The 25,039-nt window shown below is 43.8% G+C and overlaps 1 pseudogene; it reads left to right on the forward strand.

The window, feature by feature from the left end:
* Positions 1 to 12,635: 12,635 nt before the first annotated feature.
* Positions 12,636 to 24,032, forward strand: LOC100474652 (annotated as a pseudogene).
* Positions 24,033 to 25,039: the final 1,007 nt, after the last annotated feature.

Consider the following 25,039-nt stretch of genomic DNA (forward strand, 5'->3'; position numbering starts at 1 on the left):
GTCAGAAGTTTGTGTTATACCATGCTGTGTTTATGAAAGGCCTATATTAGTACCTGTTTTTGCTAACCGAAAGAAAGCTGAAGACATATGTCGCTTTTACAGGAGGAGGGGGAGGGGGAGGAGGAGAAGAAGAAGGATGGAAAATAGGGTTTAGTGTTTGTTTATTGAGGCAGTGCGCTCCCTGAGCAGCAGGAATGGGGCTGCCAAGCTCCCGCCCCAGGACCACACTCAGCATCTGGGCATCAAGCTGTCAGATATGTGACCTGTGTCTGTGACTGTCAGTGCTGCATCTTGAGTTATTTTGTGCATCTGTTAGCCAGACATGTCCTAAGTTATCAGGAATGCCTAAGAAAGGTTATTTTGGGATCTGGGAATGCTCAAATTTTTTCCATCTAAATTAATGGTAATTGCTTCATTGCTTTCCTCCATTTTGGCTTCCACAGGTTTTCATCGGAACGCCCCCCTTTCAGAGAGCGGGGGATCCCTGCATTCCATTGTCTGGACGTGCCAGTTGATTTATCCGTTCCCTGAAGAACATCTTGGCTGCTTCCCAGTGTTGGTGATGATGAGTAAGGCTGCTGTAAACATCCGGGGGCAGATTGTTGTGCAGACAGAGTTCTCAACTCCTTTGTGTAAGTACCGATCGCTGGATGGTATGGGGAAAGTACGCTTAGCTTTGTCAGAAACCACCTGGCTCTCTCCTCCAGGGGCTGCAGCGTTCTGCGTTCCCACCAGCACTGAGGGAGAGTTGGTGTTGCCCCACATCCTCGCCAGCACTTGGGGTGGTCTTCTCTCTTCGTGGACCTCCAAGTAGCTCCAGGACAGCGCTCTCTCTCACGGCAGGGCGCACACGGCGCTCTCCGCATGGGGTCATAGGATGGTGGCAGCCCTCTCCCAAGAAAGTCCCAGACATCCTCTCCCTTCCTCCTCCTTCCTTCTTGGATCTCTTTCTTCACGCCTTCACGGGTTGAGGGGCCAAGAGTAGTCCCTGAAACTGTCCTTATAAATTCTGCCGAGTGAGATCTGGTGTTCGACTTTCACAGTCTACTGCTCTTAGTATCGCCCTCGAAACTTCAACGTTAACGAGCTGTCATACCTCAACGAACTGGGAGACAGCCGCCCTGGGTTGTCCAGCGAGATAACACGAGAGAAGAAAATCTGGGTCCAGGTGCCGTGGTTTCCACCGATGGCCCAACCGCACGGTTGCAAAGAAACTCAAACAGCAGAGAATCACTGATTTGCTTTTGGTCCTGCTGGACAGACGAGAAACCAATCACCACATCGGTTCCTGCCTTTCTCTTATTTATACCATACACATTCCTCCCACAAACATCATACGTGATTTCTCTCACGTTCGGTCCCCTGACGGAAATAGGGTTCTGTTTCTCTTCCCCTGTTAATGAGAAGAGCCTCTTTCTGTTCAAGGTCATGCCTTGCTCATCAGGGTAGTTAAGAGCCTGTGCTCAGTAATCCGTCCTTTCCTGTACTCCTTGCCTTCGTTCTGGGCCCTGAGAAGCAGACCCTGAAATACGGATTCGAGCACCCCTAGTGTATTTAGAAGCTCGATTTGCTTCCTGGGGCTGCGGCAACAAACTGCCGCAAGCCGGGTGCCTCATAACAAAAGCCGTGTACTGGCTCCCGGTTCTGGAGGGTACAGTCCGACATCACATGGTCAGCGGGACTGTGCTCTCTCCGGAGGATCTGGGGGACAGTCTGCTCCACGTCTTCCTCTTCACTTCTAGTGGTTTCTGGCAATCTTTGCTGTTCTTGGCTTGTAGATAAATCACTCCAATCTCTCCTTCCGCCATCCCAGGACCTTCTCCCTGTGTGTCTCTCTGCGTCTCTTCCCCTCTTCTTAAGAGAACACCCTAATTCAGTATGACCTCATCTTGTCTTGATTACATCTGCCAAGACCCTATATCCAAATCAGGTCGGAGTCATAAGGATCGAGATTCAGGATTCAACATATCTTTGGGGGGTGGGGCACAATTTGACCCATAATAGAAGGTGACTGATCCCTGGGAACTCTGATGGGATGGGCTGGGGTGTGAGGCAGGGAAGGGAAGGATCAGTACAGAGTGTTATCTAGCAAGTTACCCACTGGGTACCTGGAGCTCCCAGCTATGCTTTTCCACCTCTTCCCCATTCAACATCAGCCGAGGGCTCCTTCTGGGGCATTAACTCTCCTACACTTCTTTGGTTTGCCCCATGTCCAGGCCCCATATGGTTCCGGAGCCCAAAAAAAGTCCTCAGGACAAGAGTCTCTGGTGCTTGTGGTAAGTAGCTCTCAACGTGTAGAGATGAGGGATGAGGGAAGGAGAGGGAGCCAATGTGTTGGCCACAAACCACAACAAACTCAGTCTAATTCTACTTAGTGAAAATCAGAACGAAAATATGAGAAATCGGACCCACTTCAGTTCCACCTGATGTCTCTAATCCTTAACTATCAACTCAAAATGCTAAATGTGGACATTCATAAGGTATGAAGCCCAAAGATTCTGACGCTGTGAGGTCCTGCTACGCAAGCAAGCTGACCATGTACCACGGAGGGGGCCCTCGGAGCGTTCGCTGGTATACGGGCTGTTTCTACCACTCCACCCCCTTCCTTTTGGGTTGAAAGAGCCAAAGCCCTGAATCAAGAGTTGGAAATCACTAACAACCCTGCCACTTGCCTTATTTTACCCCTCGTGCCAATGCGCAGTCAGCATCTCCCTTCCTGGGACACGGGACAGAAAACGGGCCGGGTCTCGGCATGTCTCATTTCAACAGCCACCGATCACTCTGCCAACAGATCTGATCTGACTCTTGGCTCTGACGCTGACAAACCCCAAGGTGCTGGAATTACAGTGTAACGCGCTTCCTTCAAAAGTGATTAGAGCAAACGTCCTCACTAGGGGAAGGCAACAAGAAGGAAGAGAGAGAAAAATCTGAGTATCTCGGGCATTCCCCTGGAGACACCGTTAGTGCATCTTGGCAATCGTTCATTTTTAGCTCTGTCGTAATTCTCAGCAGCAAGTCGTGCTACTAAGAATGAAGGAACAGCTATTAATTCATACACAGACTTATCAAGTGTGCTAAGAAACAGAAAGAAATCAGCTTGGGAGAGGGAAAGCAGCAATCCTCCCATTCGTTGAGTCCCACCATAATTGTGCCAGTCTGGCTGTCGAGCTTAAGGGAGGTCCGCCTGCTGACCAACAGCCTGGGCATGCTGCCACTCTCTGGTCCCAGGGCCATACGGGACCATCCTCTTCTGGGGGAGGCCTTCCCAAGCAGGCACGGCCCAGAGGCACCTCTCTGTTCTCAGAATTGAGACCTGTCGTTTACAGGTTTATTGCGTCCTACCCAGCACACAGCTCGGACTGTTGCTTTCCATCATGTAAACTCACACTGCTGGCTGCCTTGTAGTGTCACTTTTTAAATATTCCCAATGAGACTATAAATGTGAGGGTAGAGACCTTAGCCCTCCCCCACATGTGCAGAATCAAGTCCTGATTTCAATAAAGCTACTTAAGTAATCTTTGTTACTTTCGCTGAGATGTATTCCTTGCTGCAGAACAGACACTCAGCAGCCCCAAGTGGGAACTTGTAGATCATGGCCATGAGCCTCAGGTCATTCAGAGCTGAGGCTATGGAACAGCGACCAACCAAATCAACAGCGCCTGTCTGCCCAGGGTCGGGGAGCCCCGCTCCGGCCTCCAGCAACCCCCTCACCAAGGGGCTTTCAAGTCAGGCTGGCTGCACTGTGTTGGAAACATACAGCCCTATCCTCACAGTCTGATTCCATGCTCTTCAAGAACCTTCTGATTAGAACTTCATTTCCCACGAAGGGTATATTTGCCTGTCCACAGAGAAGGCAGGGTCTGCCGACCAATACTTTACTCTCCTGGAGAGTTTCATTTCTCATTCGCTGTTAAGCGATAAACTGGAATTCCACACCAGGTCCTCATTCCCAATCTATTATCATGTCCTGAGTGTGTTGGTAGCAGGAACTCCAATGTTTGTTTCCTCAGCACCTCGAGACTGCCAAGAGCTCAGGGCTGCGTGCCTCGAATCAGCAGTGCCCTGAGGGGCAAAGCAGGGCCCTATCCTGGCTGCCTGGGTTGCTCCCCAGTGTCCTGCAAGAGGTGTTTTGGGTATGTTATTTAGGTCTTCCGAACACTCATGGAAGGAAGGTGGGTTTGTTATTAGGGGCTCTCCATAGGCAGGAGTGGAAGCCCCTGAAAATGCCCTTTTCCATAGTTGAGATGCTCCCTCCTCTTTGAAGATCTAGTTCAAATCAGACTCCTTTCTACCAGGAAGCACGGCTTCCCCAGAAGCTGCCTGCACTCTCACTATCTTCCACTGTCCCAGCAAGCGAAGGAAAGGGGCTGTGCTGTGCTAAGACTTCTTCCAGCTGTGGGATGTTTCCTTAGACTCCGTGGGAGCCAGAAGAGGGGATGTGGAATTCAGCAACGAGACCTGCCTTCAGAGTCACGGTCCAAAAATGGGGTGGCCTCTACTCCCCCAACATTTAGCTGCTTGACATTAGACTGCGAGCTACATCAATGTTGCCACAAGCCACAGGGCACTGTGCTTCCTGACAGACTCGAGGCATGTGAATTAAGACAGCAAGTGCTGCGCTTCGAACGGCAGTTCCAGGGCTGTTTCAATATGCGGACACTCGGAAGGAACAGAAGAAATGACAACCGGGGGATCAGAGGCACGCTAAGGGGAGGCTTGATTGAAGACCATCATTTGGATTAGTGGAAGGTAACCAACTGCCTAACCACTGTCTGGCCACACGCTCTGCTGACGTAAGTGTGATTGTGAGGATTGCTATGCATGCAAGGGGGTCTAACTGGTCTTAGATCTTCAGAAATTACTTAAAGATGGGACAAAGTCATAATTCTGCTTGGCATTTTTTTTTAAACTCAAAGCACAGGAACCACTTTCAAAAAAAATCTTAACGCAATTGACAACCAAGCACTTTTTTCTTAGAATCCTTGGTACTGACAAAGGCAATGAGCATCCTTAAAAGAGTCCAAACATGAAAAACAATCATTGGCTGCCATGATCATTCCCATCCACCCTGATCTCGTTCTTTACTATTTTATACTTTCTCATTTTCAAGCTCTTCAACTGTCCTTTGTAGGCTTGTGGGAATGATTTGCAAAGTCTTAGAAACATTTACCTCATCTCCAACCCTAATTCCCTAAATAATTGTGTGGACTGTTGTTCACAGGAACCCTTGGGTTCCCCCATCATCTTTGGGATGTTCTCTGCATGGCCCAAGGCACATGAGGAAACACTCACCTGCTCTCTTGAAATAAGCATCGTGCTTTAGGTGGGAGCAATGAACTAAACTGGGCCGTGCTTTCTAGAAGGGTGGTGCAGCAAGGTGCCCAAAGCTGCTGGGCTGCCTCCCACTCTGGGTGCTCTCCCTCATTACTTAAGGAAACAAGGGAAAGCAACTATTCCTGGAAATTCCCCAGAGTGAGGATTAGCTGTTCTCTTAGGAGAATAAAGCATGTCGACCGCTCTGCCATCCTCCTGCTGCACGGAATTCCTGCCTGGTCGGGAAGCCTGATGTGCTTATCAGCTCATTCTGGCTGAAAGGTGTCAGGCAAAGGGCAACTTCTTGGCAGCCAAGAAATGTGGCTTTATGTCTCTTTCATTTGGGGGATTGGTGCTGGGTGAGTGTTAAACATACACATGATGAGAGAGGCGCTGTTCTGACCAGTTAGATAATATCAGAGGCTCCTTCAGATTATCCTGCGCTGGGTAAATCCACATACAGCCACACATACCCCTGAGTATCCCACTGTAAGCCAAATTTCTTATGATGTGTGAAACCTGTATTCAACCAAAGCCTGTCCTTTAATACACACACAGAGTCAAGAAAGGATGCCTTTAGGGGCGCCTGGGTGGCACAGCGGTTAGGCGTCTGCCTTTGGCTCAGGGCGTGATCCCGGCGTTATGGGATCGAGCCCCACATCAGGCTCTTCCTCTATGAGCCTGCTTCTTCCTCTCCCACTCCCCCTGCTTGTGTTCCCTCTCTCGCTGGCTGTCTCTATCTCTGTCGAATAAATAATAAATCTTTAAAAAACAAAAAAGGATGCCTTTAAATAGCCAGCTCAGCTCCATAGTCCATCTAAAGCATAATCGAGTAGTAACCATCCAATTCACCACACAGATCTGGGGAAACAAATGAGACCATGATTAAGAGCCGCGATTCACTAGTCCCTAAGGAAGTCCCCACTCACGCAGTGCTCTAAGTGGGTGAAGAGGAGGACAAAACACTGCTTCTTTTCCCCCCTCCACTTCCTTGATGTGCGCATTGTGGGGAAGGGAAGAGCTCTTTGTTGGAGTGAGGCGTGTGGTTATAAAAGAGGGTTTAGTTGTGAGAAAAGAGGAGAGGGGGCTCCTTGCAGCAAAGTGAATGGAGGAGCCCACACAAGGTTGCTGGTCCAGCAAAATGGGGTTAAGTTGTGCTGACACTCGCCCACTACAAATGCCTAAAGCTCCAGATTAAATATTAAAACTATCCTCTTAAGGGTGTGACTGGGTTTGTGAGAAAGAAAAGGAAATTCCTGGGTGTCAAACGCAAAGCAGGAGCAGGAATAATGGAAGGAAAACCAGCCCTGAGGCATGGAGCCAGCAGTCACCTGGCATCTTCTGTCAACTGTGGGAAACAGGAGCTTCTATAGTAGAGGACAAGCGTTGGGTGCGTACACGGCGGGCATCTCCATCAGAAACCTCCGAAAGGGTGAACTAGGAAAAAACCTGCCCTGCAAAGGAGTCGGTAAGGATAGGAGTCTGTCTCAGCTTCAACTCTGGATAGAGGGGGGAAGGCTTCCCTGAACATCTTTAGCCACCAGCCAGTCCTCATGCAGGTTTGTGGCTTCTATTACCACCACCCACATGGCCAGAAAAACCCCAAACTGAGAATTTGATCCAAAGAGGTTCCGGGTTGGTGGTGCACCCAGCACCCTGACAGAAGCAAACTAAAATCTTCGCCCTCAAGCAGGTCCTCAAAGAATTCCCAATTGCAAAGTTTCAGGGATCTTGAACTTCCAACCAAAACTTACACACACGTGCAGGTGAAGAAATAAGTCTCCATGAGTGAGAGTGGGCAGATAATATATAGCAGACTAGCAAAGGCTCCAGATTTTTGAAAATTATCAGATAGAGAACAGAATATAAGTATATCCAACATACTTAGATTAAAAACAGAGAATTGAAAAATATGAGTAAAAAATAAGAAACTATAAAAAAAATCAAACAGGTTTGAAAAAGAATCAACTAAAACTTACAGAAATAAAAAACATAAAACCTGAAATTAAAAACTCTATCAATATTTTATAGGGCGTCTGGGTGGCTCAGTCAGTTTAAGCATCCAACTCCTGATTTTGGCTTGGCTCATGGTCTCAGGGTCATGGGATCAAGCCCCACATTGGACTCCACATTCAGCGTGGAGTCTGCTTGGGATTCTCTCCCTGTATCCCCTCCCCCTGCTCATGAGAGCTCTCTCTCTCTCTATTTCTAAAGTAAATAAAAAAGTAAATAATCTTAAAAAAAAAAAACAACCTCTATCAATATTTTAAATAGCTGTTAGACACAAGTGAAGAAAGAATTAGTGAACTGGAAGACAGAGTTAAAGAAATTACTGAGGCTACAGTACAGACAGAAATAAAGATGGAAAACATAAAGAGTGGAGAAATAAGAGGATTCCGATGATGACAGAGGAATAGGAAAGAGATGATAGTTGAGAATCTTCCTAATTAAAGAAACAAATTCTCAAATTGAGGATTCCCAGTGAATTTTAATCAATATTTCTTTTAAAAAATCCATAGTTTGAAATATTGTTGTGTAGAATATAAAAGACAAAATGGTCTTAAAAGCAGCCAGTATGAAAACAGAGACTACTTATAAAGGGACAATAATAAACTTGGTAACTGACCTCTGAACAGCAATAATAAAAGCCAGAAGCCAGTAGAATATGATCTTTGAGAAAATTAGCAGGTATACATATCTATCTATCTATAGATATGTATACACACACACACACACACGTATTTCAAGAACAAAGACAAAATTAAGTCAGACAAAATAGAGAAAGTTACCAGAAATATATTCTGTTGAAAGGAGCAAATAAAAGATAACTTCAAAGACAGTTATCCCTGAAGAAGAGTCTCAGATGAAAGAGTAAAAGGTGAACAAAGAAAATGGCAAACGTAAAGAAAATCTTTTTTTTTAAATTTTTTATTTTTTTAAGAGATTTTATTTATTTATTTGGCAGAGATAGAGACAGCCAGCGAGAGAGGGAACACAAGCAGGGGGAGTGGGAGAGGAAGAAGCAGGCTCATAGCGGAGGAGCCTGACGTGGAGCTCGATCCCATAACGCCGGGATCACGCCCTGAGCCGAAGGCAGACGCTTAACCGCTGTGCCACCCAGGCACCCCAGAAAATCTTGATAATGTACTTACTATATAAAACAATAATAGGATGGCGGGGATTAAGAAGTGCACTTGTCATGAGGAGCGCAGAGTGATGTATGGAAGTGTTGAATTCTATATTGTACACCTGAAGCTAATATAACACTGTATGTTAACTAACTGGAATTTAAATAAAAACTTAGAGTAATTAAATAAATAAATAATAAAATGTTCATCACAATAAAAAATAAAGCAATAACAGAAATGTGTTAGGGTTTTAGAGTTCCCAATAAGAAGGATGATTCCTTTTCCACACATGAATTGTGAATGGCTGTGAAACAGGAAAATATACATCAGAGAGAAGTACAAATACTGCCTTTATTATTGACAAAACTAATATTGGAAAATGGGAGTTTATATCTGCAGGCAATTACATTTCATAATATTGAAACCCAGAATTAGGCCAACTTACCCAGACAGCTGCAGGCAGCTCTAGATTTCCACAGCTACCCCCTGGCCCTCCCTATTGTCAAGTACATGGGAACCTGCCTTTGTACAACTTACAACATGGAAGAGAAGGATCAGTTGTGTTCCTCCTGAGTATAACTCACTTCCAAGAAAAGACAAGGCTACACATCCCTGGTTATCCCTCCCAAACTTACCCATTAGTTCAGGCCAGGCAGAGAAAGGCTAGAAGTGTTATGCTAGTGAATCTCCCTACACACAGAAGGAAAACAGAAGGAATAAAAGTAAACAATATACTCTACAATAGAGACTAATGTTGGGGATGGTGGGCATTAAGTGAAAATACACAACAACAATAGCCCTCAAGCTAGAAAGGAGAGGACTGGAGTTACAATGTTATAATATCCTTATATTATTTGGAATGATGACAAAGATATTAAATTTAGACTTCATGAAGTTAAGTGTCCTTGTTAAAGTTGCAAGGCTAATTATATTAAAAGAATAAAAACCAAGTTTACAATTTGACAACAGCAGAAGGAAAGTTATGGAACGAAAAATAAACTAATTCCCAAAGAGTTCAAAATAAGATTAAAAAAATTTAATTTGAAAAACAGGACAATACAAAACAGAAAATACAAGACAGTATGCCATAATTAACTCTAATTATGCTAATACAACAATAAATATAAGTGGACTAAACATTCCAGGTGAAGGACAAGGATTGTCAGATTGGATATGAATAGAAAAAATGAATAATTTGCTGTTTTCAAGAAACTCATCTAAAACATTAGGTTACAGAAAAGTTGAATGTAAAGTATGGAAAAATATGTATCAGGCAAAACCTTACCAGAAGAAAGCTGGTATGTTAATTACAGAAAAATAGAACTTTCATTTAAAAAATTACTACAAAAACCATGAGATGCCACTTCACACCTGTTACGATGGCCACTATCAAAAAAAAAAAAAAAAAAACGGAAAAGAAGAACTATTGGTGAGGATGTAGATAAACCGGGACCCTTGGGCATTGCTGGTGAGAATGTTAAATGGTGCTGCTACTGTGGAAAACAGTAAGGCAGCTCCTCGGAAAATTAAATGTAGAATTACAATATGACCCACTGATTCTACTTCTGTATGTATACATAAAAAAACGGAAAGCAGGGATTTGAACAGATATTTTTATACCTGTGTTCACAGCAGCATTACTGACAATAGTTAAAAGGCGGAAGCAACCCAAGTGTCTGTCAGCAAATGAATGGATAAGTAAAATGTGTTTTTACATATATATTTTTAGAATAAAAAGATATATCTTATATATAAATAAATATGTAAATAAATATATAAGTAAACACACACACACACCCCGCACTTTAAGAAGGAACGAAATTTTGACACATGCTACAACATGGATTAACCTTGAAGACATGATGCTGAGTGAAATAGGGCAGACACAAAGGGAAAAATATTTTATGATCCCATATCTGAGGCACCCAGAGTAGTCAAATTCATAGAGAGAATGTAGAATGATGGTTTTCAGGGGCTGGAGGTAAGGGGGGAATTGGGAGCTATTATTTAGTGAGTACAGAGTTTCAGTTTAGAAGATGAAGAGTTACAGAGATGGATGGTAGTGATGGTCACATAACAATGTAAATGTCCTACGTCAGTGAACTGTACACTCAAAAATGGTCAAAAAGGTAGATTTTATGTTGTGTATCTTTTATCACAATAAAGACAAAAAAATTTGCTACAGATAAAGATGGTCACAGTCACTAGTTAATTTGGGAAGCTGAATAATTAGAAAGATAGAACAATTCTAAACTTGTGTGCATTTAATAGCATAGCTTCTAAATATATAAAGCAAAATCTAAGAGTATTACCAGGAGAAATTCACAAATTGACCATTATGCTTGGGAGATTTTAACATACCTTTTCCCACAATTGAATAAGCAAATGAAAAATCCAATTATATAGTAGAAAAACAAAATTAGGGACGCCTGGGTGGCACAGCGGTTAAGCGCCTGCCTTCGGCTCAGGGCGTGATCCCGGCGTTATGGGATCGAGCCCCACATCAGGCTCCTCCTCTATGAGCCTGCTTCTTCCTCTCCCACTCCCCCTGCTTGTTCCCTCTCTCGCTGGCTGTCTCCATCTCTGTCGAATAAATAAATAAAATCTTTAAAAAAAAAAAAAGAAAAAAAGAAAAACAAAATTAACAAGTGAGTTAAGGGGCATATTCAGAAACTTATACTTCTGAATATGCTTTCATATACCAAGCATGCAACAGCTTCTGCTGTTTAAATATCATCTTTAAAATAAGGCAATTACAGGGACGCCTGGGTGGTTCGGTTGGTTAAGTGTCTGCCTCTGGCTCAGGTCATGATTCCAGGGTCCTGGGACCAAGTCCTGCATCACTCCCTGCTCAGCAGGGAGTCTGATTCTCCCTCTCCCTCTGTCCCTCCCCCTATGCTCTTTCTCTCAAATAAATAAAATCTTAAAAAAAGAAGGCAATTACAATACATATTAATGTAAATAGATAATTCTCTTTTTCACAAGGATAAAAACCTGTCAACACCATCTATATATTCCTGTCCACTCTGTCATATTAACATTCAAAATCATTAAACTTAATGTTCTGTCTGTTCAAAACTATACTAAGATTTTTAAAAACCACGCTAAGATGCTTATAAAATGTTACAATAGCTCCTTGGAGAAATGGCTGACTCTAGGGCTGGGGCAGAGCGAATACAAGAGAAGCCTGGAGCAACTTGTACCAACTTGTACCAGAAAGAAAAGAAGTGCTAAAAAAACCAAAATACCTTCACAGCAACATCTAGTGTTTGACCAAATGTCTGGGTCCCATTAGCCAAAGTGGCACATAAAATTAACCATCAGATGGTTGGATTGTAACATACATAATTTGAAGAGAGATCCAATGGGATGCATGGGCCCATTATCCAAGGGGTTCCAGAGAAGGGGAGGTTTTATCCCAAGCACCTGGAGTTACCATTATGGAAATACCTATGGAGATACCTCGGGCACCATGGAGACAGCATTAACTGAGAGGGGAGGGCTGCAGGGGAGAGCAGACAAGGGACGTAGAGTTGACGGTGACAATCAGGCTTCGGGGCTTCAAGCTGGGAAGTTCGAGACACCTGTTAGGCACCCAAATGCCGAAGCTGTATACACAACTGGAGTTTGGGGGAGAGGGTCAGGCTGGAGATTAAACTCTCACACCATCTCCTCTGTGAGCCTTTGGTTAAGCTATCCCACACAGATTCCTAAATTAACACAAATCCTTTGTGCCCCAGTTTGGGATGCAGAAAATAACTATAACTAAAAACCAAGAAGGATGAAACAGAGAGGCCAGCTTTGCAGGCAAGGCAGAGGGGGTAACAGGCTGGATTATAAGGGGTAAGCAGGAGCAGGCCAGTGGAAGAGAGGCCAGAAGCAAAGTGAATGAACCGTCCTCGCTGAAAAGATGCAGATGACACTAAACCAGGACCGCCCCAGAAAAGTGGTGACGGCCAGGCGCACGGCATCTCAGCCAGGCATCTTCCTGCCGACACGGTTTACGAGCAGGAGCTCAGGCGTGGTGGTGTCACGGGGAGCATAGCCTGCAGAGTGATCTTCCTGGCCTTGCATCCCACACCCACCATTTCCCTTAGTCTCGGACAGTAATTCAATTTCCCTGCACCTCCATCCCCCTTCTGTTAAAATAGAAGCACACAGCTGCCCACTCCCCGGGGTTCCTGTGGGAACGAAATGCTACGACTACCTGGCCCCGAGTCCGTGCTCCACAAAGGTGAGCTGGTCATGGTGGTTTGTCTGCCCCACTCCTAGGCCACGAGAGCCTTAGATCCACTCCCGCTTGCATCACACCTCATAGCACAGCATTGGGCCCAAGTCAGCCGTTGTCAGCAAGAGATTGGTGCGTTGAACTAACAAAGGGTGGCTCCCATGGCTCCCTTCCATGGCGCTGAGGAAGGGAGTAGTACCACTCGAACTCCTCCCGCACCTGTGAGCATCTTCCCACCCTCCCTCCTCTCTCCTGGGGTAAGTGTCCCCTGGTACCCTGGGGTCCAGCCCCACTTTCCAAAGAACTGCATTCTATTCACACTCTCCCTTCTTTATCTTCAGCCTCCCCTTCAATTCTTCCCTGATGCATGGTAACATGTTCAGGGCTCCTCCACTTTTAAGAATAAAACCAACCAACCAAACAAACAAACAAAAAAACCCCTCCACAGGGCACTGCCCCTCCAGCTATTTCCCCAATCTCTACACATCTGTTCTCGGCCAAACCTCTGTCAAGTTGCCTGTGCTAGCTTTCCGCAGCTTCTATGCTACTCGTCTCTCGGTCCATTGCAAAGCACCCTTTTCCAAAATGGCTTTTTTTTTTAAAAAGATTTTTATTTATTTGGCAGAGATAGAGACAGCCAGCGAGAGAGGGAACACAGCAGGGAGAGTGGGAGAGAAAGAAGCAGGCTCATAGCGGAGGAGCCTGATGTGGGACTCGATCCCATAACGCAGGGATCACGCCCTGAGCCGAAGGCATACGCCTAACCGCTGTGCCACCCAGGCGCCCCCAAAATGGTTTTTAAACGTCTCCTGTGACCGATTATTTTGCTAGGTCCAATTGATGTTGTATAATTTTCATCTAAGGTAATCCTTCTGCGCATTCAAGACCCCTAACCACGCCCCTTCTTAGAACACTAGACACCTTCTCCTAGCTTTCTGCCTGCATCCCAAGCTGTCCTCAGTCTCCCTGGCTGCCTTACCAAGGATTCTGAGTGCCACTGGAGCATCTCAGGAACGTGCCTTCTCACCCTGAATTCCACCCCTAGGCATTTCATCCACTCCAGGGCTTCAGTTACTCCTTGGATGACCTATGACTTCCAGCTCAAACCTCCTCTGTGAACTGCAGACCCATATGGATATATCGCAGGCACTTCAATCCAGTACGTCCAAAACTGAACTCATGGTCTCCATCCCCTCCCCAGACCCAGGCCCCCTCCTTCAGCATAAGCAGAAAACTGGGGGTCATCCTTGACTTTTCTGTCCTGCAACCCTCACATTTTACCAATTCTACCTCCTCAAATCAGATTACATGTCTATCAAATCCACCCACCTCCCTCCACCATCCTTGCTGGGGGGGTGAGGCACTGTCCGCAGGACTCCACTGAGAGAGGACAACTGGGAGCTCCATGCCTGGTCTCTCTGGACTGTCTGCTACACATATCGCCTTTGCTGATTTCGGTTTTTTAAAAGATTTATTTATTTATTTATTCTAGAGAGTGGGGAACGGGCAGAGGGAGAGAAGAGAATCCTCAAGCAGACTCCCCATTGAGTGCAGAGCCCAATGCGGGGCTCGATCCCAGAAGCCCCAAGGTCATGACCTGGGCTGAAATCAAGAGTTGGCCACCTGACCAACTGAGCCACCCAGGCACCCCACCTTTGCCAATTTTAATCTGTATCCTTTCATGGTAACAAACTGTGACTATGATCATAAGCGCTTTTCTGAGTTCTGTGACTCCTCCGAGCAAATGTTGAAACTGAGAGTAGTCTTGGGGACCTCCAGCACAGCCCCGAGGAGTCAGATGCTAAGAATCATGATTATAGTCTTGGATGTAAAAGAAAGGAGAAAAATGGGAGTAATCTCAGTTTCTGGTAAGACTAGATCTGTATCCCCAAACCCCAGGCCATGCTGATAGTTGTCTTTGGGCTGGGGTGGGAGAGATGGAAAGAGTAGCTGGAGAGTAGAAGCTACTGGAAGTGAGTAACACAGAGACCCAGTGATTAACTTGAGAATGCACACTTGTACCGCCTCTCCTCCTTTCCTGCTGCACTCTCTCAGTCTCTAGAATCCCTCACTTTCAAAATAAACTATGAAGATATGTGCACACCCTTGTCTCTGGCTGCGTTCTGGGTGACCCCCACCCTGTCTGCATATGTCAATCAATACACAGGGATATTGATGGCTCATGGGGGTTGTGGCCTCGCTCCCTCTGTGCAAGGGAAGAATCTGGGCGCTTCCAGGCGTGTGTGTGCACATGGGGCCTGAGGTGCTCACGGGTGCAAGCTGGGTTACTGTGGGGCAGAAGCAGGAGCCATGGTGGAACCGCCAGCACCTGCCAGGTCACCTTTGAGGCAGATGACCATGAGAACACCACCATGGTGAAGGGCAGCTGGTTTCTGGGAAATGTGATTGATTGTATGAGGGAAAGCACCCCACCTGGTTCGAAGGCTCAGCAGTATTCTGGCTGTTCTGGTGCCTCAGTGTCTGACACAGAAGTGAAAAGAGTAGCTGAGGGGCTGGCATTGGAGCAAGCCAAGAAAGAGTCCGGAATTTAGAAATGACTAAAGCCAAGGCAAAGAGCTGGACCAAGGGAGGCCTTTTGCCAATAAGCAGTTAACTGGAGCTATTCCTCGAGAGAGAGGGTATCAAGGGAAGAGGCGCGAGCCAAGGCACAGCACCTGGCAAAGCAGCTGGAAGAAAAGGATGGAGCGATGAAGAAGTAGGGTGCATTCTACAGAGAGCAGGACTGTGGCTGGACTCAAGGAGAGGCGCTCAGAATTCCACAAAGTCACCACCGAACAATATTGGAAAGATGCTGGGGAGGGGGAAGCAACATTGAACTGGTAATAGTTTCATCCTGTCTGTGCTGATCCACAAGCCCCGATTCTCCAGTTACCGCCAGAACACCCAGCAGAGGCTCAGCGGCTCTGCCCTGGCCAACCAGTATGTGCGCTGTGTACGGAGCATGCTTGAGAAGGGAGCGTCAAGTCAGCTTCTAGAACAAGCAAAACCCCTTGATGCTAATTCTGGAGGCAGAACATTTTTTTCCCCTAGTGAGAAAGGAACCCCTTTAAAGAGAAGATGACTAGAGCAAGGCACCAGGGAGCAGACCCAGCAGGGGAGTATCCCAGTCTGATGAGCTGCGGTTTGAGAGGCTGAGGCCTAGATTGGTGTCGGCCAGCAAGGACACACTGCAGTGTTAGTCGACCCCATTTAAGACGATGGAAAGGGAGAGGCAGCCCTCTCTACCTTTTTAACTTCCCATTCAACTTTCTCTTCTTACTAAGCTCCGTGGTTGGGTGAACCCTCATTCCAGCAAGCTAGGGGTCGAGATAGGGGCTAAGGTAATTGGAGTGGTTGATGGGGGGGGACACCAAACCTCGATCTCAGCCCAGCGGTGCTGGATGGAGTTGTCTATGCTGTGGTGTGTTGGTTTTCTCTCTCTTTCCTCCTTGACTGTCTAAGGAGGTACATTTTAACTGATGCTGATCATGCAAGCAAGGAGACAAGGAGAGAAAAGTGCCCCTCTTTTACTGGAGTAGTGTTTATGATTACAGGTGGAATAAGGCATTTCTTATCAACATGAAGGCCAGCTTGGCTTATACGACCTCTTCTCTACCATGAAAACGGACATCTTTACTTCACTCACTATCAATATTTTCCAAAGGGGAAAAAAAGGAGAGAAGAGTCTTATGTGTTTTCTATTCCCAAGTATCACGAGGCCCAGAACACTGGCCAGAATCCTAGAGCAAAATGGAATAAACGCTACTGGACACCTCCTGCTTCCCTAATGGGACTGCACTTCTCTCCACCAAAGAACCATACCCTTTTGTACCCCGCCGATGCTTAGCATATGGGAAGTTCCTAAAAACACTCGCTGAGCTAGACTGGATAATTAATTTTAAGATCTGCCTGTGTGTTGTCATGATGCAGATACAGTTTGTTATTGTTCAAATGATTTATTATTTGGTGAATCCAAATACAAAGGATTTGGCTAAGAACTAGGCTCTAGAGCCACATGGGTTGTAATTCAAGCTCCGGTCCTCCACTAACTGGCTGTGGCCCAGCATCATCTCTCTGTAAAAGGATACAACTGGCTTTTTCTGCTGAGAGAAAATACGTGTCCATCTAGAATTCCCTTTCCAGCTAAATGTCAATACAATGAGGGAGACAAGAGGGTTTTGTGGTTTTTTTAAGAGACTAAAAGAATACCGCTCTAAAGATTTTCACTGAAAGAAATACGATGGGATTTATTTCAGAAAGAAAACATTTGGAAGAGAGAAATTTAAGAAAAATTGTTGTACAGAGTAATTGGCAGCTACGTGGCAAATCTAAGTCAGTGCTGTTTAAAGACAACAGCACATGGGGCATCTGGGTGGCTCAGTTGCTCGGGCATTCGTCTTTTGATTTCAGCTCAGGTCATGAGGTCAAGCCCTGTGTCAGGCTTTGTGCTGAGCGTGGAACCTGCTCGAGAGTCTCTCTCTACTTCTCCTTCTGCCCCTCCCCCTGCTCGCACACACTCTCTCTCTAAAAACAAGACAAAACAAGAGCACTAGTAAGTGATTTGAAGACTATAAAAACGAGATGGAAGTGAAATAAAGGACAACAATGGAATAAAGATAGGAGGGGTGTTTGGATTAAAGCATTTAAGGTTTTGGTATTATTCAAGACTAAAGGAGAGATAGTAATTAACTTCAGATGAGTCAAAATGAATGTTAAGTATGGAAAGAGAACAAAACTTCAAACTTTAAGGTAGGGTGGAAGTGGAGGAAAGGATATAATGAAAGCTCAATCAATCCAACTAAAGATAAGAAGAGATTTTGGGGGCACCTGAGTGGGTCAGTCAGTTAAGTGTCTGCCTTCAGCTCAGGTCGTGATCCCAGGGTCTTGGGATCGAGTGCCAAGACGGGCTCTCTCCTTGGCGGGGCGTCTGCTTCTCCCTCTCCTTCTGCCCCTCCCCACCACTTGTGTTCTCTCTCTTTCTCTCTCTCAAATAAATAAATAAAATATTTTTTTAAAAAGGAGTTTTTTTTAAATCAAATAAATAAAAAACATAAAAAGTAGGAAGTACAAAAGTAGGTGGCAGAAATGAATGCCTACGTATCTACAGTCACTATAACTGCACACGGAGTAAAGTTACTACTGAAAGACAGAGATCACAGATGAGGTAGAAATAAGAAAAATGCACCTGTGTGATATTCGCGAGAAACACAGCAAAGCTGAAGCACCTGAGAGATTGAGACTGGGGGGGGGAAGATGGTTTACTAGGCAAATATTACCCAAAAGAAAGCCGGTACAGTTATTTTAGTATCAGAAAAAACTAAAAGATGGAAAGTATCATTACAGATAAGAGGCTATGATAAAAGGAACATTTTCTCACAAAGGTACAAAATTTCTGAACCTGTTTTGAACCTAACAACATAATCTCAAAACACATAAACCCCAAATTGACAGCATTATAAGGAGAGATTGACAAATCCACAATCAAAGTGGGAGAATACACCATCTTTCCAAGGACATTATTGAACATTTATGAACATTGATCATATATGAAGCTATAATGCAAGACTCAACAAATACAAAAAAAACCCAATAAAGACCAATTCGTTAATTCACTATCATAAAAATAGAAATCAGTGACAAAAAATAAGCGAAAAATGTCTATAAGTTACAATTTTTGAAAATAAACTTCAAAATAATTCATGAGTCAAAGAAGAACTCAGCAACTATAATTTAGGACTGAGTAATCATATTTTTACACTTCCCCTCCACCGTTCCACTCCACCCCATCTTGACCAGTGCTGTTAGAGACAAAACACTCACACACACACACACACACACACACACACACTGTATGCTGGAAATGAAGAAACAAAACAGTCATTATCTGCAGAGGCTCCAACACTGAAAATCAAAGAGGATCAAACAGAAGCCTTTGCTAGGATAGAGTTCAATAAGATTGCAGGATATAAGATGAAATCCAAAAGTTAATTATTTGTCTATACGCCCACAACAAATAGCTGGAAACTAATTTTTAAAGAGGTACCACTTTATAATAATTACAAAGTATTTAAGGTATCTAGGAGGAAATCAAACAAAAGATGTGTAAAATCATAAAACCTTTTGAGCAACAAATGGTTGAGGAAAGTTGATATTTTAGAGGTGGGAATTCTCAAACTAATATTAAATATTAATATTAAATGCAATTTCACACAAAAATCTCAACAGGGCTTTTTGAAGGACTTGTAAACTGATTCCAAAATGTATATGTAAGTGCAAAGGGCCAAGTATGACCAAGAATGCTTTGCAGAGTCTACAGCCATACCACCCTGAATGCGCCCGATCTCGTCTGATCTCGGAAGAATGCTTTACATAATGCAGGGAGACTTACTTTGCTAGTTATGAAGACTTGCTGCAAAGTCATTATAATTAAGTTACTGGTATGAGATAACATACTGTTAATCAAAATACAGAGAGCTAAAACAGACTTGTGCATATATGAAACACAACACGTGGCAAGCTGGTATTACAAAAAGAGAAAGACTTAATAAATGAGGCTTGACACAGTTGTTTCCTACACCAGCTTGGACACAGCTGGTGAGAGCTAGGGAGGGAAAAAAGGACCCTGTTTTCCAAATCCAAACACTAGTGATCTCAGCTCTGGTCACTGACTCCTGCTGCTGCTGCTGAGAGGTACAGGCAGAAGTGAGCAGCCATTGCTGTTGCACCTCCCTCCACTGTTGCAAGCCCGTCCCCCTCAGGCTGAAGTGACTTATGGGGATCTAAAGTGACAGTGCCCCTTTCTCCTCCCCCACCTTCATTCTTCTCATTTTTCCCCTATTGGGAGCCAGACATTAAAGACTAGGACATTCCAAAACACTTACATATAAGGGAAAAATTAGAAAGTGATCCATGCATGCTCAGGGAAGGCCTGGAAAAGACCCAAGAAGACCTTAAGTTTACACCTTAGGTTGATCTTCAGCACAGAGACAGCTTACAATTAAAAAAATAACAAAAAACATCAAATCCTGGGAAAGAGGGAGAATTTGATTTCCAGCATTACCACATTATCAGATTCAAATGTCCAGCTTTCAACAACAACCACAAGGCATGCAAAGAAGCAGGAAAGTATGGCCCATTCAAAGGGAAAAAACAAAACGGAAACTGTCCCTAAAAAAGACCTGATAGATCTACCAGACAAAGACTAAGACAACTGTCTTCAAGCTGTTCAGAACTGAATGAAGATGCGAAGAGAGTCAAGGAAATGATGTAGGAACAAAATGGAAATAGGAATAAAGGAACAGTAACCCTAGAAAGAAACCAAAAAGAAATTTTGGAACTGAAAAGTATGACAACTTAAGTGGAAAATTCACAAGGCACCTGGTTGCCCCAGTCAGTGGAGCATTCGACTCTTGATCTCGGAGTTGTGAGTTCGAGCCCCATGTTCGGTGTAGAGATCACTTAAAAAAAAAATCTTTAAAAAAAATCCATGAAATGGAAAATTCACTAAAAAGATTCAAAGACAGATCTGAGCAAGCAGAAGAAAGCATCCCTGAACTTGAAGCTAGGACAGTGGAATGATCAAATCTCAGCAATAGAAAGAAAAAGAGATTGAAAAAAATGAGCAGAGCCTAATAGACCTGTGGGACACCATCAAGGAGCCAAACATGTATACTGTGGGAGTCCCACAATAGGAGAAAGAAGCAGAGAGAATACTTGAAGAAATAATAGCTGAAACTTCCTAAACCTGATGAAAGACATGAATATAAACATTCAAGCAGCTCAATGAAGTTCAAGTAAGATGAATTCAAAGACACCCACACCAACACAATATAATTAAACTTGTGAAAGACAAAGAACAAATCTTGAAAGTCGTAAGAGAGAAGCAAATCATCATATACAAGGGATCCTTGATAAGACTATCAGATTTCTTATCAGAAATTTTGGAGACCATAAGACAGGGGGCCAATACATTCAAAATGCTAAAAGAAAAAAAATAACTCCATCAACCAAGAATCCTATATCCTTCAAAAGTGAGGGAGAAATTTAGACATTCCCAGATAAATATAATCCAATGGAGTTCATTACCACTAGACCTGCCCTGCAAGAAATGCTCAAGAGAGGGGCGCCTGGGTGGCTCAGTCATTAAGCATCTGCCTTCGGCTCAGGGTGTGATCCCAGGGTTCTGGGATCGAGCCCCGCATCAGGCTCCCTGTTCTGCTGGGAGCCTGCTTCTTCCTGTCCCACTCCCCCTGCTAGTGTTCCCTCTCTCACTGGCTGTCTCTCTCTCTGTCCAATAAATAAATAAAATCTTAAAAAAAAAAGAGAGAGAGAAATGCTCAAGAGAGTCCTGAGAGGTGAAATAAAAGGACACAAGACAGTAACTCAAAGCTGTATGGAGAAATAAATATATCAATAAAGGTAAATATGTGGGCAATTGTGTAAAAGCTAGTATTGTAGCACTGGTTTGTAAATGCATTTTTAAAAAATTTTCTCCATGATTTGAGACATACATTTAAAAGAATTATTAGTCTAAAAGCTAGTATTATTTAACTTTGGTTTATAACTCCAAATTTTTTTCTACATAATTTAAGAGATGAATGCATTTACAAGAATTATTAATTTATGTTTGGGCATACAATGCATAAAGTTATAATTTGAGGGACATCAACAACCAAAAGGGGTGAGGACAGAGCTGTAAAGCAGCAGAGCTTTTATATGTTATTGAAGTTAAGCTGGTATAAATTCAAATTAGAGTGTTATAACTTTAGGATGTGAAATGTAATCTCCATAGTAACCACAAAGAAAAGAGCCCTAGAATATATACAAAAGGAAATGAGAAAGGAATTTAAACATTTTGCTACAAAAAAATCAACGAAACACAAAAGAAGGTAGTAATGGAAATGAGGGATAAAAAAGCTATAAGATGTACAGAAAATACCAAATGACTGAAGTCCTTCTTATCAGTAATTACTTTAACTGTAAACAAAATAAATACTCCAATCAGAAGACCGAGTTTGGCACAATGAATAAAAATGCATGATCCAACTATACGCTGTCTAGGAGAGACACTTTAGATCCAAACACACAAATAGCCTGAAAATGAGAGGGTGGGAAAAGATATTCTATGCAAATAGTAACCAGAAGAAAGCAGGGGTGGCTCTACTAATATCAGAGAAAATAGACTTTAAATCAAAAAAGGATACAAAAGACAAAGGAGGACATTATATATTAATAAAAGGTTTAAAACAATAAGCTATAACAATTATAAACATTTATATACCTACACATTCGTCCATTTCATCTAGGTTATATAATTCCTTAGCATATAATTATTCATAGTATTCCTTAGAGTGTTTTTATTGCTTCAAGTCTGTTGTGATGTTTCCTCTTTTATTTCTCATTTAACAGTTTGAATGTTCTCTCTTCTCTTCTTGGTCAGTGTACCTAAAATTTCGTTAATTTCATCTTTTTTTTTTTTTAAAAGATTTTATTTATTTATTTGACAGAGATAGAGACAGCCAGCGAGAGAGGGAACACAAGCAGGGGGAGTGGGAGAGGAAGAAGCAGGCTCATAGCGGAGGAGCCTGATGTGGGGCTTGATCCCACAACACTGGGATTACGCCGAGCCGAAGGCAGACGCTTAACCGCTGTGCCACCCAGGCGCCCCTAATTTCATCTTTCTTAAAAATCGATTTTTGTTTTTTCTTGACCTTTATTATATTTTTATTTCATTTATTCCCACTTTTTAAAAAATTTCTTAAGAGTAGAAGTTTTGTTCATTGATTTGAGATCTTTTAATATAAATTTCATTCTATGCATGGCATTTGCTGCTTTCCTTAAGTTCTGGCATATTGGCTTCATTTTCTTTCATCTCTATGCATTTCCTAGTTTCTCTAGTGATTTTCCTTGACTATTCATTATTTATGAGTGTCCTGTTTAAATCCCATATTTTTAAATTCCCCAGATTTCCTTCCTTTATTGATCTCTTATCTCATTCCATTGCAGTTTGAGAACATACTTTGTATGATTTCAATCGTTTTAACTTTAGGAGGCTTCATGACCTAACATATGGTCTATCCTGGAGAATATGCCATGTGCACTTGAGAAGAATGTGTATTCTGTTGCTGTTGGGTGAAGTGGTCTAAAGACACCTGTTAGGTTTAGCTGGCTTAGAGTGCTGTTTAAGTCATCCGTTTCCTTGGGGATCTCCTGCCAAGGTGCGCTGTCCATTACTGACAGTGGGATATCGTTTCCTTCTTTCTTCAATTCTGTCACTTTTGGTTTCATGTACTTCGGTCTGTTTTTTAATTGGAAGGTTAGTTGATTTTTGGAGGTCCTTAGTCCACCATTCCCAAAGTGCTTCCACCTTTGATACCTTTATTTTTTTTAAGATTTTAATTAATTAATTAATTAATTAATTAAATTTTTCTCCCTCAGCACACACCACCCACAGAGGAAAGGCCATGAGCACTCAGTGAGAAGGCAGCCATCTACTGGTCAGGAACAGACCCTGTTAGAGCTTGATCTGGGACTTTCCACCTCCAAAACAGTGAAAATACATGTCTGTTGTTTAAGCCACCCCACCCGTTTTGTTATGGCAGAGTTCTATACCATGTTTGTCTCTAGAGAGAGGCAGATGGATCAGACAAAGCCCTAGGCTTTAGGAGCTCATCATCTAGTAAGAAGGGACATCTCATGAGAATACAACATGACCAGTGCTTCTAATTCAGCCTGGGAGTTCTGAAAGGCTCCACAAAGCACACACTTGAGCAAGGTTTTCAAAGAGGTCTGACCAGGAGAAGAAATGGCAACCCAGGAAGAGAGAACCTCCAGCAAGGACTGAGACTTGAAAAGGCAGATATAGTTGGTGAACACTGAGAGGCCAGAGGGTGCAGAAAGCATGACAGGGAGCGTTGGGAGAGGAGACAGAACAGATGCACTGGGGACAGGATGTGAAGGTCCCTGAGTGCCAAGACCAAATAAACTACATTTCAACATAGGAAGGTATCAGTCAACGTATTCATTTACTAGGGCTTTCAGAATAAAATACTACAGACTGGCTATCTTGGTAACAGAAATGTATTTTCTCACTCTAGAGGTGAGAAGTCTGAAATCAAGGTGTCAGCAAGGTTGGTTTCCTCTGAGGCCTCTCTCTGTGGCTTACAGATGGCTGCCTTCTCCCTCTGTCCTCACGTGGTCATCCCTCTATATATGCATCTGTGTCCAAATCTCTTCTCGTAAAGATGGCATTCATATTGGATTTGGGCCCACCCTCATGACCTCATCTTAATTACCTCTTTAAAGATGCTACGTCCAAATGTGGCCGCATTTTGAGTTACGGGGGTTACAACGTCAACATATGAATGATGGGGTTGGGAGGGTGGGGGACACATCAGCTCAGAACAAACAACTAGCCAGGTAGAACCCAAGTGAGTTTAAGACGTCACCTGCTAGAGGACTGATTCTTTTTAGGCCATTTGTTCACCTTCCCCCAGTGGATTCCCAGGTTTTGAAGGATTTCATCTGCCGACCTACACTTATTAACTTATAAATTCTTCATTTGTAAAAATCAAAGACAGTGCGTCAATCAGATCTGATCAGCAGGCTACATCGAGAACTACCATACTGAGTTGATAACGTCTCAACCGAGAGGGAAATTTGACATTTACGTCAACCTATGACGACTTATTGTGGGGGGGGTTTGTGTGCTAGAAACAGACGTTCTGGAGTGTAAGGAGTGAAGCGCGTGCTCATGCACAGACGGCCTGTGTCTCTGTCGTAGCACTTAGTATAGCGTACTGCAATTCTGTGGTTACGTGACTGCATCCCCCTCCAGATTCTGAATCCCTGCCAACAGGGACCCTGTCTCACTCATTTTACCTCAGCAATGCCCCTGATTTTCTCAAATGGATTAAATCCATTACCACATCTTTAAGACCTCTGGAGAGGACAAGACCCCAAGTTGGAAACCACTGCTCTAGGATCTTAAATGTACATGGAAGACCCTACATTCATACGTTCTTACCGCCCCCACTCACTCTCAATGCCAACACACCACAGATGAAGATGACATGGAGTGTGACACTGACAGTGCTGTGGGATTCTGACCAAGGGCTGATCAAAAGCTGGAGCACCCGGGGTGCCTGGGGGGCTCAGCTGGTTGGATGCCTGACTCTTGATTTGCGCTCAGGTCATGATCTTGGGGTTGTGGAATCAAGACCCCAAGCCCTGCATCGGGCTCTGTGCTCAGCAGGGAATCCGCTTGAGATTCTCTCTCTCCCTCTACACTCTGCCTGCCCCCCCCACCTCTCTCTAAAATAAATCTATCTTTAAGAAAAAAGCTAGGGCACTCAGGAAAGGTAGGAGAAGG

Source organism: Ailuropoda melanoleuca, chromosome 15 (genome assembly GCF_002007445.2).
Source record: "Ailuropoda melanoleuca isolate Jingjing chromosome 15, ASM200744v2, whole genome shotgun sequence".
Lineage (NCBI taxonomy): Eukaryota > Metazoa > Chordata > Mammalia > Carnivora > Ursidae > Ailuropoda > Ailuropoda melanoleuca.